The following is a 9,387-nucleotide window of genomic DNA, read 5'->3' as shown; positions in this document are numbered from 1 at the left end:
TGTTTGGCAGTGTCACTGACATTCCTTGTTACCATAGCAACATGACCACGCCCTAAAAGCCTGAATATCATCGCTATCACGCCAACAGCAATAACTCTGTCATGAAAAACAGTATGGCTTTTAAATTTTCAGGGTACATTCCCAAAAGATAGATGTAATGAACCTAACAGAAGCCAACTAAGGCCAAGTCAAAACAAACTTTTAAAAAAATAAATATAGGGATAATTTTCAGCAAAAAGTGCCTGCCAAGGATGATCAAAGGTGCCTTTTGATTTTATTTTTAATTTATTGCACAGCAGCATAATTCAACATCTTGCGCAGAAAATTTCGGGAAATTATCTTAAATAGTTTTTGAACAAGGCGTGTTGAGCTTCTTGCATTTTTGTCAAAATGCACTTTGTGAGAAAAAAAGCACTTAAAAAATATAAAAGGGATCTGAGTCTTTCTGTTCAACTCCTGAGGAGAAGTGTGTTAAAATGCACCAGTAGCATAAGTAACTCCCTCTTCTTGCTGGTTCCTGTCTGACTTTTTCTTTCTTAGTCCCCTTGGGACCTTTCTCCTTTTTTTTCCATTCATCGCTTTCCTTATACTTAGCACCACGAATGCGATCTAAGTCAAGGCCCCTACGTCCTTCTCGAGTGTATTTTCCAGGTGCTATTTTTAAAGTTTCAAGTAAAAGCAAAACAGCTCTAGCTCCAATGTTAAAGTGGTTGATGGCATCAAACAGCCCAAATTCCAACAAGTCCATTCCAACAAACACTTCCTTAGGTATCTGCTCCCATACCATTCCATTCACTGCTTCATTTTGGTTTTGATTTTTCCCATGAAGACAGTTTTACCATGAAGGCATTTATTTAAAAGGGTATCCTCACTTAACCTTTAATAGACAGGTTTCACCCTGGTAATAACAGCATCAGGTAGTCCAGGGCCATGCTTGAAGGTGCTCCTGTCCTGCTGAAAACCACACCAGCTTGAGTGTCCAGCCGTACAGTGGTTGTGAAGGTCACGTCTCGGCGCAGTGGAAAAAACTTGCATGTACTGCCTTTTTCATTCCACTCAAGTCCCCAATGTTAGAGCGAATGGCAATGCCATAATAATTCTGAAGTTTGTCAATCATTGCATCAGTGAGTTTGCCTTGCCCACCTAGACCAGGATTTTCTTTCTTGAGTTTCTGCAGCGCTGTTACAACACGTTTCTGTACATGTCCTATGCATTCTTGCTTGACAACCTGCACACTGTCTGCTGAATAGACATCTTTGACTTTATTGAAACTTTTGCTGTCACCATCTAAGTAAAGTTCTGCATATCGAAGCTTGTGGGTAATGACAGACCATCTAAAAATACGATCAGTACCCTCTGCTTCCATGGCAGGTGCAGACCCCTTGTAATTAGATTTGCAGTTGTTGTGGTCTGCCCTCCAATGACGGTACTCCTCACTGTCTTTATCCAAATGGGAATGCCTCTGACATTGTTTGCAAACGTTTGAGAGAGGTTCTGCATCTAGGACTCAACCAGAATCAATCAACATAACAATTACAGAACCATTCTGGGAAGAGTACCCCCTTTTTTGCCAGGTACCATCACAAGAAACACCACAGTTGACGACATCATTTTGACCAGCATGCTGGGCATGCTGATTTGTTTTGCTGCATTAGAAATACTGTCCTTGGCAATTGGTTTGACATGTTTAGCAACTGTTCTTGCATTCTTCTGATAAGCCCTTGCTGTTGGAGGTGGTGGCATATTCATTAATGTGCAGAACTTTTTTTCTCCACTGTGACCCTTTCCTATGAACCTCATGGAGTACACCAGACGTCTGTTTACCTCGTAGCTCAAGGTTTGCTCTTTTGAGGTGCAAAACGCATGCTTCTAGCCACAACTTTCGCAAAGGACGTGAAGACTTGAAGCACATCCCTTCCTTTGGCAGTGAAATTTACTTTACAATTCACCAGGGGTTGCCAATGAATTTTTCTTGAACCACATGAGTTTTAAAAGAAAACAAGGACACCCTCAGCGAGCAAATGGAAAAGGAAAAAAGCAATTTCAGAGTCAACTGTCAATAGCCAGTGAATAGGAATCGAAGCCATATATTAGAAGCCATATAAAACTTTGTCAATTCAAGGTCATATAAGAGTTTTACTGATGTACTTATTCCACTTTATCTCCAAAAACGAAATCATTCACATTTTGATGTATTTCATTGAAACACGCCAGGTTGGCTTGGAAGAAGAATCCGCGAAATGCAGCCAAGAAAGGACGAACTTCAAACAAGATCCGCGTCATCACTTAAATAACGTTTAGGTGCTTTAAACAAACTTCTGATAACACAAGCTAGTGATAAACACACACTGTGTCAGTTTGTAAGACCGGTTTCAACTGGTTTGCGAAGGGTTTGATGTAATACTGTCATCCTCCTTACTCTAGATAAGTCTTTTTTTGTTTTTTAACGCGAAAGAAGTAGAGCTCTAGGCTGAAAAACCTTTTTATCTGAGAGCCGTGATTATCTCTCTAAAATGTCGCTGTAAGAGAATACCTGTATGTCACTAAAAGGTAGGGTTTGCTAGCTAGGGAAGCAATTCTGTTCCTCGGTTGATTAAAGCCCTCGTTCTATGAGTGGCGTCCCTTGTTTTAGTCAACCAATTAGATGACAAGGGTTTTTGGTTCGCTTTACGTGGCTTGGTTAATTGAACAATTATAGCCAAGCTGTAAGCCAATGTTTAAGACTTTAAATGGTACATTATATTTCTAAACTTTGCCGTTGTTTTATCGTTTTTCCCTCAGTCTATTCTGTAAATTAAACGGTTTTGATGAATGGCCCTCGAAATTGGTAAATAACTCCCCTCCTGGGGAGGGATGAAGACTGGACTCAAGAAAGTGGGGGAAATAGAGCCAAAGGTATCTAATGCCCTTAAGTTTGCCTTAAAAAAATGACTCGTGGAATTACATATAAACGCCTTTTCATTGGTGTCTGTTGTTTGTATACTTGTTAGGAAAGAACCCATGAAAGATTCGTCAACGATTCGCTGCAATATAGTCCTAATCCAAGAGGATATAAAGGTGGAATATCTTCACTGGATAGGTACGAACGGTTTTGAAGTAAATGAAAGATTTACTGCTTGAAGCTTACATTGTCGTCGATTAAATTTGATGTCGAGTAGCTGTTTGTGGAGACCAAAAGGTAGATTTAACACTGCGTTTACGGAAAACAGGAAACGACGGGTTGAAACATGTGTTTTGTCAATGAAAACAAAAAAAATCGTTCAATTGTTGATCGCTTCTTGCCTGTTGTCTACAGGTATCGAGCAACTTCTCAAGACAGAGAGCAGAGTTAGAATAAGAGAATTTTCGAGCTTTCATGACAAAAAGTTGCTTGACGTTGGCCATTTTTCGTAAACGCCATGCTAAATCTGAATAACGAAATATACTAAAATACGAACTACCCGAGCAGCGCTACCATTCTTCCCCTTTAAACCAACAATGCTCTAGGTCTTTGCGTTTTTCTTGTCCCTAACCCTCAATGTTTCTTAAACTTCTTCAGTAGTATTTGTGTCCACGGACAGTGATCCCCTAATCAATGATCTAAGCGAAGCTCTAAAGTTACTCGAGATGTCAGAATGAACATCTGGCCCCAGCTGTTCAAACAATAGACAGCGCTATCTGCTGCATAAATCAGTACCCACTGGATAGAGCAATTGGTTTTGCTATGACATATCCACTGGATAGTTTATCCAAACCGGCCATTGTTCCACGGATCGCTGATTAAGAATAGAGGAAAATTGGACCCATTGTTTTGTGTATGAACAATGAGGCGGATCACCTCGCGAGGCACTGGGATCATAGTCACAAAAAGAATGACCCCTCCCCACACAGACAACCCATATTCCCATGTCTCACAACTTCTTCCCAAACCTGACATTAATCAGAAAGCTAAAGTGACACACATAGTTGTTCTAGGAAGTCGTCTCCGAGGAAGCCTTACGCTTCAAGGTTTCCTCCGTAGGAAATGCTTGCGCAAGGTTCTTCACTGAGTTCAGGTTTTGATACAACCGAGTGAGGTCAGAAGTAGTATTGTGGTCATCAACAGCCTCTGTCAGGAGAACACTGGTATTATTGTGGCGAAGGACCTTCTCAAGCTGCATGTAATAGGTAGCTGTGCATGATCTCTCCCAACCCACATTGCTCATAACATCTGCCTATGCCGACCCCGAAAGAGCCAGTGTTATGGCACAGCCAGACCTAAAGCTATGTGTCGTCTCACTTTCACCGATGCCAGCCTCTTTGAGGTACGTTTTCAATGTGCTATTCATCGCTTCCAAGGAAATAGATAAATGCACCCTGAGCAGTTGTCGGCCGAAAAAGAAAGCTATCAGTTAGGTCAACCTGCATGGCACGCAAGTTAGCCATGTATCTCTGAATCGCTGCTACGGGACAAATTTTGACATTCGCACATCTTCTTATTCCAAAAAGATTCGATCTGTCTCCACGAAGCGTTTTTCCCCATGTGTGGTTAAAGATTAACCCATCATCATTGGGAAATCTAAGGATTTCATTTGTGCGAACCGGGCCAAGGTCTCCAGGTCTGTCCCCAGAGAAAAACAAGGTTTTGAAATAGGCTTGATCTCAGGGTCAACAATACAGCTGGAAGATCTTCATACAGAGCAGAGAAAGAGTTGTTGAATGAAACCACCTTGTCTTGCAAGCTTTCTTGAGCTTTTTGAATACTTTTTGTTTTCGTTTTTCTGTTCAGGCCAAAGTCATGTAGCCACATCTGTGTCTTCATATACGCCTTGGTACGCTTGGAGGAGTTTTCCATGCTTTGCCACAGTTGGCGAATGATGGTGGCCATGTGATCAACATACTTTAATCCCTGATCAGCGTCAACACAAGCAAGTGCCAGCTTATGACAAACACAGTGCAGATTAAGAGTGATTGTCCGAGAAAACCGGGCGGGGGCAAAAGATGGGGGTCCGCCGATTTCCACCAAATTTTCAGCAATAAAGGACTATCCGATTGCATGATGAACTGTGGTATTTAAAGTTTTCTTGAGACTTTTTCTGTAGAGATAGACCACCCCCCTCGGTTTTGGCCCGTGATCGGCATCGGAGACATTAAAATCTAAGGCCAAACTTCAGCTGCTCCAAACAAAAAATCGTTTTCTCTTTTTAAGTTTTAATATATTACTCGGAAAATTCATCTAGTGAGCTAGAATTTCTGAAGTTTTGAGACAAATCTGGCGAGTTTTGAAATTTTGACCCGTACTTGAACTTTACAATCTAAAGCCGCTTAATTCACGATCTAAAAATTCATCAACTTTGAAGTCCTTTTTCTCCAAAGTGCGGCAGTTATTTTTTATATAAATTACATTTTTCGAAAGCCCTATGCATGGGCTTTGCAAATCTGCAAAGTTAAAATTGGGATCTAAAATAAAACAAACGCGAGCAGCTTCCAAATTTGGCAAAAATAGCATTCTGGATTTGCGTGATTGCGTGAAGTGTTTACTTCCGGTCTGTCGTAGGTTGCATAATAACTATCCGCTTCCATTTCAATGGACTCAAACTTCGGTTTTTGATATATATATCAACTACAGCTAGCGTATTTTATCAAATTAAAGTTTCCTAGCAAAGAAACTTCCAAGAATTTCGACTCTGATACAATGAAAAAACCAGTTTATTATTTTGGAGCTAATTTACATATAAATTTTATCTTACAATTTCTAGCCTTTTGAGTTTATAAAATATACCAATAAAGCTTTTCCCTCTCTGATAAACTGGGCTAGAAATTTTCGTAAAGAATAATACTTGTAGCGTTCCGATATTTTTTGTCGTTAGTAATAACGCAAAAAAAAAATATCGGAATGCTACAAGTATGATAGCGCAGTAGATTATTGCATTCACATTAATAACATAATAATTCTCTTGTATGGCGATATTAATGAAAAGGTAAGGTTGTCAACACTGAGCTGGAAAACCTGATCATCTAACTTTAATTTTTCATTCTAAGTGAAAGAAAAAATGAAAGAGATAAATGGAACATAAAATGAAATAGTCTCTTTACTTTTCCAGTCTTCTTGCGATAACATGCAAGTGTTCATTTTTCTGTGAAATGCAGTTGTTTCTCCTTTACCATAATACACCTATTTCCAAACAGGTCAGTCATCGCCAAAGTTGACTAAAGGGAAACGCGAAAATCCAATCTAACAAGGCGACATAAATGAAAATAAATGACCTGTCGCATTGATATCGCCTTTGTCCTTTATCAACCACTAACTTTTTTAAATAGTTGTGTTCAAACTAAAGACTAAGATCTTTTGCAGGAGCATGCACGTAAGAACTCTTCGATTGGTTCTATGTATGTTCTTTTTCTTTTCTTCGACCCTTCGACCATGATTTCCAGAGATTCGCAAATGCTTTGCAACTGCACTACCTTGAGGCTATTCAGCTCCCCATCACGAGACAAATGGCACAGATTTTTTCCCCAGCTGTAACAGGATGGCTGGGCGCATTCATGTCTTGAGAAACAGCATTTCTAAGGCTTTCTAATGACTCCTCAGCTTCCAAAGCTTCTATATCTTCATCTAGTAGCTCTATTTCCTCCCCGTTCGATTGTTGTTGCTTGCGTTTGGTGGACAGACGCGAGAAAAAACCTTTGATTTGTTTTGCTGTCCTCCATTCCTCTGGCTTGAAAAGAGGCTTTCCATTGCTGTCCTTAGCTTGTTTCATTTCTCTCGAAACTTGGGCTGGATCTGCTTTGAGGCCTGTTTCCGCACCTAAGTCAAAATGTTCGATGAGAAAAACCTTGGCCTTCTTTCCCATTTTTGTCCACGTCCTTGTTGTCTTTAGCGCCCATCCAATTGTCTGTTCATTTTCCGCGCTCTCGATCTCATCTTGCTCTTGGCTTTGCCGCGGCTGGACAGTCTTTTCAGTTCTTCCAACAAATTTTACTCCAGTTACCTTGTCAGCCCACCTTTTCCTTACAGAATCATACATGGATTCTTTCTCGGTTTTCCTTAGGTGCTTCCCTGTGTCCATGTGTTCTTCTGCCTCTGCTCTGGTCTTGAAAGTTAAAATGCAATCATTTTCATTGCATGAGTAGATGTCATGCTTGTTAACCGAGTCTTCCGCTTGTCGTACAGCTACTGAACCGAGCTCTCTGGTACGGGAACTAAACTGCTGGATAATCTCTAATCCAGTTTCCTGTTGAGGCTGAACTTTAAGATCCTCGTACTTGATTAGACGTCCTGTTCCGATCTTGAAACTTCGCCACGCTCGAATTCCATTTTTCTCGTAAGAGAAATTGTTCAAAAGACTTATCCCTGGAATCTTGTTATCTCCTCCATTATCTCTCAGGGGATTTACTTTCGCCACAGCAGCTCGACATCCTTTTAGGCCACCATGTGACTCGAGGGCTTCTTTCATATTCTCGGCAGTAGTTACATCGTGCTTTTCGTTTACCCACCTTCGGATATGACCTTTCATTGGGGCAATCTTGCGGTCGCATATGTCTTTTCCTGCCTGAGGATCCGAGAAGTCGTATCTCAATGGGGTGATACCGGTTCTCTTTCCAATATATGGTAGGCTCAGAAGGAGAGGACCATTGTGGTAGCGCGAAGCATTATCCGAGCGAATGTAAGCTTTTTTGATGGAAGGATAATCTCGTCTGACAGCAAGAAACAGGTTTTCGACGATGGAGATTACTGAAAAGGCATCTTGAACACAGACATCAAAGAGATGCACATAGCACTCAACGTTGTATTCTCCATCCCTTTTGGTGATCAATGCAGACACGTGCCAACTTCTTCCCTTCTTACCGTAGAAGTCGCTCATTCGCTCTCGATACTGCAGGGGCAAGAACTTCATAGCTCAGTCCATAATGATAAGGCAGACTTCTTCAGTAAGATTGGAGAGGGCTTCTTGCTTTGCTTGGTCTTGATTGATGAGTCGCAGTAAATGTGACTTCCAGGCTCTGATGGATCTGATACATTCTGCTACTTCAAATCTCTTGACTGCTCGTTGCTCTTCTGTAATGTCGACAGCCTCGACTTTTTCAGTGATTTCTTGTAGTACGTTCTTCAGGGAGTCACATCTTTCGCAAATTACATCATGGTTGTGTTGACAGTCACTTGACCATTCAACAAAATCTGAATCGCTGAGGGCATAATTTATGCAATGGTCTTTACAGTGCTCGCCAGTGCCTACATGCGATTTATAGTCAGCTTTTAAGTACCTTTTCCCCTCTACCAGTTGTTTGTGGACTTCTTTACCCCATTGTTCACCAGCTCCACTTTCTACGAGGGTATCAACGACTTTGGAGACATTATCAAAAGCCTCAGCCCCGTCTGCAGTCAGGTTGTCTAGCCCTTGGAGAGACTTTTGCATGGATGCAGAACAAACTTGAAGCATCTTCCACAGCGATCGATCACTAGCTGGCTGAAACTGCTGGAATACGCAGTGACATTTGCACTGAGAAATAATTCTTGATGGTATCATTGTTCTTATGACTGCTGGAATAAGAATATTTTCTCCGGAGTCGAGCTTCATGGTTTTTGTTCCAAACGCCACGTCTTGAATAAATTCTGGTTGCGAAATGTATTCTATGAAGTGATCTATTTTTGCTTGATCAATTCGTTGACGGAAGAGAGGTTGAGTAGACACAGGTTGGCCCTTTCCTGTCTCGGTGGCATGCAGACGCGCTTGGTCGATTCTCCACTTTGACAAGCCTGGTATTAACTCTTGGAGTCCAGTTCTTGTGAAGTCGTTAGCAAAAAGAGACAAAATTTGCCGCTTGATTTGCCATGACGCAGCTTGGTCGTATGCTTTAACTAGGACATTTACTAATCCTTCACTTCCATCAAAGTGAAGCCTGTTGGCTCTACCCATTGGTTCGATTCCAGGGAGTGGTCCTGGTTTGATAGAGTTCCACAACTCTTCTTCCTGACCAGGACTGATAATCGATAGCGTCGTTGATATCATCTCCTTGGCTTTTCTTGAATAATATTTTTTTGAGTACTGGAGATGTCGTCCCATGAAGTGTTTAAGGTTGACAATAGAGGGCTGACACGGCCACCACTCAGCTCTGAGATAGTTTCGTTCAAAGTGTGTCTCTTCTGCTGCTGCAGCTCCATTTCGTCTTCCCAGACACTAACTTCCTGTTCAGGTACAGTACTCTGTGATGACTGAGAGGATGTTGTTTCAGTCTCGTATTCGATTTGAGCAGATGCAGGAGTACTCGGCTGGCGGAGATCATCAAAGTGAACACGAGCAGATGACGAGGTAACTGGCTGGTGACGGTCATCGGACTGAGCATATGAAGATGAGGTACTAGGCTGGTTGAGATCAACGAACTGAGCTTGCGCAGATGAGGTACTAGGCTGGTTGAGATCAACGAACT

At 41.5% G+C, this 9,387-nt stretch overlaps 1 pseudogene; it reads right to left on the bottom strand.

The window, feature by feature from the left end:
• Positions 1–471: 471 nt before the first annotated feature.
• LOC138034804 (uncharacterized) lies at positions 472–3,741 on the bottom strand (annotated as a pseudogene).
• Between the last annotated feature and the right edge of the window lie 5,646 nt (positions 3,742–9,387).

Source organism: Montipora capricornis, chromosome 2, assembly GCF_036669925.1.
Source record: "Montipora capricornis isolate CH-2021 chromosome 2, ASM3666992v2, whole genome shotgun sequence".
NCBI classification, from domain to species: domain Eukaryota; kingdom Metazoa; phylum Cnidaria; class Anthozoa; order Scleractinia; family Acroporidae; genus Montipora; species Montipora capricornis.
Note: the sequence above shows the minus strand (reverse complement) of the source record. Positions and strands in the feature narration are given on the sequence as shown.